Raw genomic sequence first — 9,633 nt, 5'->3', positions numbered from 1 at the left:
ATTGGCCAGATATTGGTCTGCCTGATATCTGCTCAATTGCAGAGAGTGGCTAGAGCGCTACCCGTGGGCTTTACGCCGTGTCTGCTTTGTTATTAAACATACTTGACTTCTCTAGAGGTAAAAGGTTAACTATATTTATGATAAAGGTAGCGTCAAGTAGCGATCGGCTATTTCCTAATAATTATACTTCCCCGGATTCTTCCACAAAATAGTATAAAAACAACTTTCCGTGAAATGCACATTGAGCACACATTGTGCAACATAACTCGAAAAACAGTTCCCGATAACATATCAACGCGTACGATGCTGGTAGCCATGTTATACATTTGGTGCCGCGTTGTTTCAAATAGAGGGAACGAGAACGAAAAAATGCTGAAAGATCGGTCAAGGGAATGTTGCCATTAATCAATCAAATTAACAAGGGTTTAGTTCGCTCTAAACGACAAATTCTATAACGCTTTAAAGGAAAGAATGCCCTTTATGGGAAACTATATGCGCAGGTCTTCCCGGGATGAAATTCTAGCGGCCCAGAAAGTCAGCTCAATCGAACAGTTTTAAGAAGTCTATGAAGAATATGAAAAACAAAAGAGCACATTTTTAGTAGCATGCTAGATAGTAAACTACATTGCTTCGAGCCTTTGTCAGTGTTAAACATGTTTTTCATTTGTACGGAGGCAAGATTAATCTATTAACCCTTTTTTATTTTGAGATCTCTCTCGTTGTTTTGTGGAAAATTCATTTGAACCTTCAGTTTTGTGATTTCTTTTATGACTCAGATTATTTTTTTGCTGTTAATACATTGGTAACGCCGTTAAATATCAGGTTTTCAGCCCCTCTGCTTCCAGTTCCAGTTGTGAATTAGCACAGTTGTGTGTCGGTGAGTTTAAGATCGAATTACTCGTGTAGTTTATTTACATTAAAGAGTGCTACGAATGACGCAAGTTTGGTTGCTTCCTTCCGTTAATTGAGGGCAGTCTTGGTGCAGCGGGAACTTTTAACGCAGCTGAGAGCAACGTACAGTTACACCGTGATTAGACAGGTTCTTCGAGAAATATAAGAATGTATTCCATTGTTGGTTCTTATGAATGCATCGTCATAGCAAATCATTAATTGTAGTGAAAATCAACGTCAATATTGTGAAAGATCGTCGTTTTTGGAAGATCCTCGGAAGCATGATCATGTAGTTCTTAAATGCAATGTTGATCAATTTTATGATTATATGGAAACTGTATAGATCATGAACGATCATCCTTGTACCGGACAGGTTCTTTGTTCAATGTTGTGTCCTCCTTGAAATGAATGGAAAGCGTAAATCGAAAGCACGCATTTCTGCCTTCGAGTACTACTAAAGTTACGATGATGCCTGGCTATGCTATTGCACTATCCTGTTTTCTATCCCCTTTTTACCCTGGCTAAAATAGCTCGGTAACAAAAATTTGGCTCTTCCTGAAATGTCGACGATGATTACTAAACCATTGTTTTCGTTTAGACATCATGGCTGAGTTCTCTTTGTTAATTAGAATAGTTCATGAATGTTTATGCTGTCTTTTCACTCCGTAACCTAGTATTTTAGTTATTCAGTAGGATTTCGGTCTTTTCGTTCTCGTAATACTAAAATTATAGAATTGGCAGATATCTTTTCTTTTTTATTAAAGCCCTGTGATTTTATTACAATATATGCAAAAGAATATTACCGATAGGAAGAGTCATGTTCTTCGACAGCAGGCGCTTTTAACGATAACCTCGAGCCACCGTATTTTTAAAATACCTTCATTTTTTTTAACTGGTTAATAATTTCTTCCGTCAATAATGTAAGCCCCAATAGATGTCGAATTGCCTGAAGTATCTACGTTTGCTCATCATCGTCTATAGAGTTCTTCTTTTCACCTCGTGTTTGGTGTATGCAAGCTTTAGGAAATATACCATTAACCGTCTGACATGGTTGTCTGGTATGGGCTATAAGTCATGATTTAATACTAGTCTGCGTAATTCCGGATTTATATTTGGATCCGCGATTTCAACTCGCACAACAAATATCGTATTTTTTGGCCGAAATTTAATGCCTTCAAGCCATAGCAAAATGTTGACAAAAGGCATCTCTTTTTTGGTAGTTCTTAGTTACCAAAGTGACAAAAACGTTCTCGATTTTTTTTTATATAATCTTTTTTTTTTCATAAAAGCAATCTGTCGATTAAGTATGCTCAATTTTCCAGTGGTTAATCTTCACCAAGATGAGTAACAATTTGATATATTTTAATTTATATCATCTTTAGAAATAATGATCCTTTTTCATACATCCGAATGTACGCCCTTCGCAGTTCTTCCATCTATTTTGACCGCTCCTGGGTAAAGGAGAAAGGATAAAACGTTTATCAGCGTTTGCGAATTCATACTGGTTGTTTGTTGCGCTACCGAGTCCTCAACGTTTATTAGACTCTAAAGATTTTATTGGTTTTTTTAGTTGACTTATTGCGGCCGTATGGACCGATTATTACTGAAAAGGACGGCTGGCCCGCAGTATGATTCTATTAATCATCACAACTCGTGATTTGCTATACGCCCATTACTACGGGTATTTTCTATTTATCGTCGTGTGCAGTTCTCCATTCTATCTCCATCTACTGGTAATAGTACTACGTACCGTAAAAATTATAAGGTCGATATGATTCAGAAACGACCTTAAGTTGTTCGTTTGCCTATTTTAAACATCTTGATTATCTTATTCTCGTATCTTAGGACTATATGTCGTAGTGTTATGCTTAAGCCTTTTGCATATTGATCAATTATGCCTACTTCGTTCACTATTTGATTATTATTCTTGTTTGCTCCCTTGGCGTTGGTCGGTTGGAGTCAATAATAATATTCACGGTTCGCAAATCCTTTATCGGTTCTTTGGCTGTTGTTAAGTGCAAAATGTAAGGGTTGTTTTGTGCAAAAAGCACGAAATTCTAAACGACTCAATTTGTTGGCGGTGCCTAATATTGTATTGTGGATCTACGAAACAAAATTGAAAAATAAGATTGCAGCGACCCGATTTTTTGATATTTGTTCTTGTACACACAATGATGCATTGTAATTTCGTTCAGGACAACGGCACTCTCCAAAAACACCAAATTAAATAATTTGAAATAAACAGTTGTATCGTCTGATATTTTTTCAAAGTGTTTATGCTGGTACTTTATTGCTTGTGTACAATTATTTATATAGATTTATATTTATTTCACTTTTTTTTTTGCATACAACAAAATTTGGTGTTTCATCTTTAAAAACGTATACTTACTGTAACAACAAATTTTATCCATTTTACCGACGTACGTCTAAATCTTTTTCTTTATTCTATGTTGCCTACAGCTTTCAGTACTAGCGCAACGTCGGTTATTTGTCTTCCACTGTTTCATTCTACCAAAAATTTGTTGTCTTTCACGTTCCACTTTACATCGATCCTTCGCCTGTTCGATCGTTTCGGTTACTTCACCTTCATTGCGTTCTTGCCGCTGTTTTGGCTATGATCGTTTGGACATGGCACGGCTATAATCTTATAGGTTTGTTGTCACAGAACTTGATAATATTTTCACAGTGTAATTTAAGTACAGTTTGTTATACAGCACATACTTTTGTTGAATGCACTTATTCACACAATTCGGACGCTGCTTATATACCAACGCGGACGATGTTGCTGGCCGCGTTGGTGAGCTTGTCTTGAAATACGGAAAGTGAGAAAGAGATTTACGTTAGAGAGAACGTTAGGCTTTATCGGAAAAAATCAAAGATATCCTTTTAGGGAAGAGGTGTTTTGTCAATCGCTTTCATCTTCTCAAAATGAAACTCTTAATTCTCAAAATGAAACTGGTCGTTTTAGGTGGAACGAACTATAAGCTAAGATTCTGTAGAAGATAATTAGAGTAACCGGCGAATTTGTCCTTGAATCTATCTTGTCGTTGAATATGTAATGTAGGTAAGCAAAAGGTCGAGTACTTATTTGCAAATGATTTGTGGCACTGAACGTGACCTACTTAAAACGGGACATTCATACACTTATGTATATGCGAAGGGTCGGATGCATATGAGCTCGGTAGGCTCTAGCTTTATTAATATTAACAGTGAAACTCATTATAGGGAGAGAAACAGCGCGACCTTGTTTAATGATTTGAAGCACTTTCGTGAGTGAGGCTAAACAATGCCGAATTCAGCTTTTAGTGTGTGGATAAATGTACCCGCAGAAGTGCGTGGAGTATGCCATATAAGACCCTATGTATGACAATGCTCAAGCGAGATTAGTATGCCGTTAAGTTTTTGCCTAAATTATTACGACAAAGCATAAGTGTGCAAGAAATTACCATCGACTTCGAGGAATGTCCACATACTCGGAGAATGAGTATGTAGTTCTCGATATCAGCACGACTTGGCCCTGAATGTACCCCTGACAATCCTTTGCGGCATCGAGGTCAGGACGTAAATCGCAAACGATCGGCCCAGCTCCATTGAAGGATTTGAATGGCTTAGATTACTCATCAGGACGTCAGGTGAACCCTTTTTCAGGCATGAGGTGAAAGGCCGGATATCTAAAGACTGTTGGGAAAGTTCATTCTAAATGTTTTGTCGGCACTGTCCGTGACGCGTCTGAATGCGCGGTGTTCGGTGAATGTTCCAAGGAATCTTGCAATGTATGGTGCGTTAGTGTTGCTGGACCATTCTGTTAATGAGAACTACTATACTCCTGTTGGAAAATGTATGCATGAAGTTCCGGATTATATAGACGGATAAATGAGGTCAATGCAGCCTTTAATTGAATCACGTTGCATGACAACGTTCTCGCACAATGCCGTTGGCATTTTCGGAGTAGGTGACCTCATAAACTTCTCCGGCACCTGTTGGTGGCCAACATATGTGTGAAAGTGCCTCCATTGGTACGATTGTTTGATGTAGAGGTCCTCAATGTTCTCATATAAACAGGTGGTGGCTGACAGGGTTAAAATTCCGCCAAAAGGACCGTCAGTCGCGGACATTTCACGGAGCAAAATGTCGATGGACTCGTTAAGTCGTGCCGTTGAGCGAAGTAGGTCAGTGGTCTTCAAGCTCTTCTCTGTGCTGCACAAAGAACTTTCATTAACCTAAATTGGCATTTCAGATCGAAAGTGGGCAGTGCCTTCGCTGAGCATTAATGTTACCGCGATGCCGAACAATGTAACAGCTAAGGCCACTTAGGTGTTTGCGCGTTTTCATGCCAGGCTCAGGTTGGTTAGGAAAGATTTCCTTGTACCACCAGGTACGTGGACAAAGGTCGTTCCGCTTTCCCTCGGCGCGTTGGCACTCGTAGACCGTATTGTAGGTTAATAATTGTTGTTTCTGCAGTACCTATGTCCTAGTGAGGATGAAAGACGGATTGGTCTAGATGTGAATGGTCATTAGGGCTTCGTGGCATTACTCAGCAGTACAAAGGAGTTCCTAGTTCCTCTAAAGGAAGATGAGAAGACAAAGCACTTTCCGACATTTAACAGGCCCTTGTCTACTGCGTAAAAGAAACCCTGTGTAATAGCTTGCGGAGTATCCTAGTTAGTCCGACCTTAGAAAAGAGGTTTTCCGATTCAATTTTGTAGCCACATGTACATACAAATAATAGCTACAAATAATAGCCCTGGTTGGAGGATATGATTAAATGAACCGATGGTAGTCACGGCATGGGAGTATCGAAGGGCGTATAACTCTCTTCTCAGTGAAGGATGCCAGTCGTCCTTTCTGCACGGGAACAGTAGGACGTACTGCGAGTAGTTGTATAATCGATGTGATTCCAAAATGAATCCTAGACTTGGGTGCGCGTTGAAACGACGCTTGGAGGTACTATTGCGATATCAAAGCATTAACATGGTGTGATACTGGAGGTCGAGGTGATTCGAACAATGTGTGCGACCTCATTGGCTGATTAAGCATTGTCATTGCAGGGGTTCCCCATTGGCCGCCTCTCTGAGTCAAAAAGGATGCAGGCGTCTTGAAAGTCGCAACGGCTATAGTCAGATGGCGACTTCATGGATTAAGCCGTCTGAGAATACCCTCGAGGAGATCAACTATGTTACGGAACTTGAGCTGGCGTATGATTTACAATCGACATCCTTGGCTATCCTAGGGTCCATAAGAGAAGCTAGCACAACTTGTCGGGAGTAGCGCTAGAAAGTCTATTATGTGGAATACTGTAATAATTCTGTATAATTAATGACGGGGTTTGCGTATACACAGAATTCCGAGTCAAATTATTTGGTTAGCTACAGTTGCTTCTGTAGTTCATCCGAGCGGCAGGTGTATTACTTCCGTAAAAGCGGTCTAATTCCACGAGAGTTGTATATTGGGCAACGTAATCTTACTCTGCATGTAGCAGAAACTGGCTGTTTTAGCTGCGAAAAAAAGCGTTACAGTAATGACAAATTTTGCAGATGGCAACGATATCAGTGGGTGTGAGGATACTCCTTCTGTTGGCCCAGATTGAGTCTGTCGTCCGCAGCATGAGTAAGGCAATCCGTTATATCTTTTTCATCCTCCGATGGCTGTGCATTATCATTGTCATTGAGTACAAGTGGGTTTCTGATCGAATAGCGGTCGCCCGTAGCAAGAGGGTACGCTTAGCGGAGAAGGGTGTTCGACGACATACAGAGAGCTCCCTCTTGGCTGCACGGTGTCGGGAAGAGTGTCCCTATCTTCCACTTTTAGATTAGAGTGGGTTGCTACTCTCAATGCAAATAAAGGCGCAACTGCAAGTGGGCAAGAGCTCAAAATGTGGACGACGGTAATGCTCGGGGAAGCTTATGGGCTGAAGTAAGACGGCGGTTGTTATGTTATCGCCCGCTGTAACGTCGTTGGTGCAAGGGTGCCATCCTCTGATTAAAGTTCAGTAACACAGTCTAAGACCTGTAGGGGGCTGAGTTGAATTGACGTATGTGAGCTGTTGCTTTTACTGCCGAGTTCAGCTCTATCGACGAATTGACGGAGTCACTTTACATCCCGGTGCCTGCCAGCGTCTGTTTTTTTATCAGCTTCGCCTGGACCTGATTGACCAGGCTAAATGTCACGCTAAGTCGTAACTCGACCAAGTGTAGTTGCACAGCATAGTGTTAAGGTACAATTAAGTCGGCTTGGTACATGCAGCGCAGTAGCAACCTAGCTGAATCGGCTTCAATCCTGCTTTACCATTCCATACATTCTATTTATAATAATAAAAGTATATTTATAACAGGGCTGATTTGGCTGTCTAACTTTAGATGGTAAGTTTTGACTGTTGTATACAAATCAGTCAAAAGCTATTGAAAAACTATTAAAAAGCATTGAATCTTTATATTGAGTTGAACATTTTAATAACACGGCCCCTACGACAATGCTGCTGATCGTCGTAGTTATATTATTAAACCTTTTTTTAGTAATGACCATCCTCTAAGAGGACAAATTGTCGTCAAACAAAGGATTTCTATAAAAAGCTAGTTTACCTATTTTCTCCAACATGGAGCTTGTTAATAGTGTGTGTTACGAATCATTGCTATGTATAAAGATCACTATACTCAAAAAGGCACACAAAATGCTTACTTGAAATTATGTATGTTAGCTAGTACACTGTCTAACCATAGTTTGTTATATACGTTAATCATACTTGTCCACATAACAGAACTTTCACACAGATGATACACCAGCGCGAGCAATGTTGGTAGCCTTCTTGATGTTTGTAAACACCAGTGCTGCATTCTTTTTAAACGAATAAAACGGGAAACAAGTTGTTGCCGCTCATAACCAATCTATTTAATGTTGCGCTCTATAACAACATTTTTCCTTAACGGAAAAGTATTTAACCAATTAATTTTACCATTCGCGCAGATCTTAACGGGGTGAATCTTGGCCGACCTGCAAAAAAAATCAGCCCGATCCGAGTTCGTTTTAGGTCTGACAAACACGGAATCAGATACAGACTCAGTAGTTCAGTAGATAAACTAGAACAACCCCGTACGCTTTGTCCCACATCTGTTTTTCTAACAAACTCGTCTTACTTCACCTCTATAGAAATAAAAGGCTGATTATATCTGTGCCAGAGGTAACGTTGGATACTAGCTAATGATCAGAGTATAATATCTATGAACTCCAAACCCAATAATTTCTTGCAAAAGATAGTCTAAACACTGTTTTTCATGCAACACGTTGAGCACACTTAGTGTCTCATTGAAAACATTGTAAGCTTCGCCCCGCTTTATCAAATAAGGGACATTATACAAAAAGAAACGCTGAAGAAATTATTGGTGCATTCACCCGTTCTTCAACCGTTCGCCTGAGATTAATCACCTGCTGGAGACATTGTATCAGTAATCCAGGCGCCTAAATGCTAAAAATGATTTTTTGCAAAACAGTTTCAAAATTGCTAAAAGACACACAACAACACGTTGGTTGTAGTTAATGAACGGTAGTGCAAAAAATTAAAGCGAGCGTTGCTTGCTACCTGGATTGTGCCGTACATTCGCGCTGTAAAACAACATTGGCGAACAAGACGTTTTGTTTGAAAACTGTTTTGATAGGGACAGAGCACTAGACACCTGCCGCGGTGAAGCGCATGTTTGTTATCAGCTTATGCACCGTGAAGTGCCCTCCCAGATGGAGTGCTGGATACACCATCTTCAGTGTCGACATAGATACTCTACCTGACGACAGGTAGTAACTGGCGGAAATCACCGCAGTGCACTGAAGTGCTGTTGGGTAATGGAAATCAGCTGTTTTCGAATTGTCAATACTGCATATCGTATTTTCGGTGATTTGAACGGAACTCTTAAAGCAGGAGTGCGCGGTTGTCTGCCAGAAATGATGGGTGAAGCCATAACAGAAGCAGCCATTGCTAGCTCAGCTTTTTCACTAGCGTGAATTTTTTTTTCGATGAGTGAGTTAGTGAGAAAAATTTTTCTGCGCCTCCAAGCGCGTCGACCGAAATTATTTTATCTAGACCTTAGCTTTAGGCAAGCGAGAACATCATTATAAACTATTTTCTGCGCGCCTTTTATTCGCCTGTGACTACTTCGTGCTGTTCAGCGAGATCCTGTTGCAGTTTTTTGGTAAGCTCGGCGTTCACGTTGATCTATGGACATTCTTGTAAGGAAATTCAGGAAAGGTGTTTCTCAGCTCCCCTAAAGGTACATCAGTGCTCAATCATTGTGGGCGTGTGTGTGTGGGAGTGCCATGCTACGCGTTAACGCGCATGCATTACGTGCTAAGTCTTTAGCCATTACCCTTTTGCGCATGGTCCTTAGACAAGGCAGGTTAATAAGTTTGTTCGTCCTTAAAATGACCACAAATAGATCTCGGAATGCCCGTAGCGTCTGTGTGGTGTCGGTATCTACCATCATATAATCTTAATATTTGTCAAAAAGAAGCCCCCTCTATATGTAGACTTCCGTGAGTATGCCAACATAACTTGCTTATAATACATGTATTTTTGCTAATGGCTGCACTGTCAATAACAAGATCTGCAAGGTCAATCTTTTAACTCATAGCACAGTTATGGCTAATTTTGTATGCATTAGGATTTGACCAATAGCCAACTTCACTAAACATGACCGACTTCAGAGATCTATATTCCTGTTTTCGAATATAAAATTACACGACAAGTAAGAACGGTTA

At 40.2% G+C, this 9,633-nt stretch overlaps 1 long non-coding RNA gene across 1 annotated transcript; it reads right to left on the bottom strand.

Annotated features, from left to right (window-relative positions):
* Positions 1-541: 541 nt before the first annotated feature.
* LOC147757706 (uncharacterized) lies at positions 542-7,867 on the bottom strand. Its single transcript, XR_015321822.1, has 3 exons — positions 4,338-7,867; positions 3,281-3,698; positions 542-2,342 (listed from the first exon to the last, which is right to left on the bottom strand). It is a non-coding gene; the product is annotated as an uncharacterized LOC147757706 (long non-coding RNA).
* Between the last annotated feature and the right edge of the window lie 1,766 nt (positions 7,868-9,633).

This window comes from Varroa destructor, unplaced genomic scaffold, assembly GCF_002443255.2.
Source record: "Varroa destructor unplaced genomic scaffold, Vdes_3.0 BEIS01000002.1, whole genome shotgun sequence".
Taxonomy (NCBI): domain Eukaryota; kingdom Metazoa; phylum Arthropoda; class Arachnida; order Mesostigmata; family Varroidae; genus Varroa; species Varroa destructor.
The sequence above is the reverse complement of the archived record's forward strand: the minus strand, read 5'-3'. Positions and strand labels throughout refer to the sequence as shown.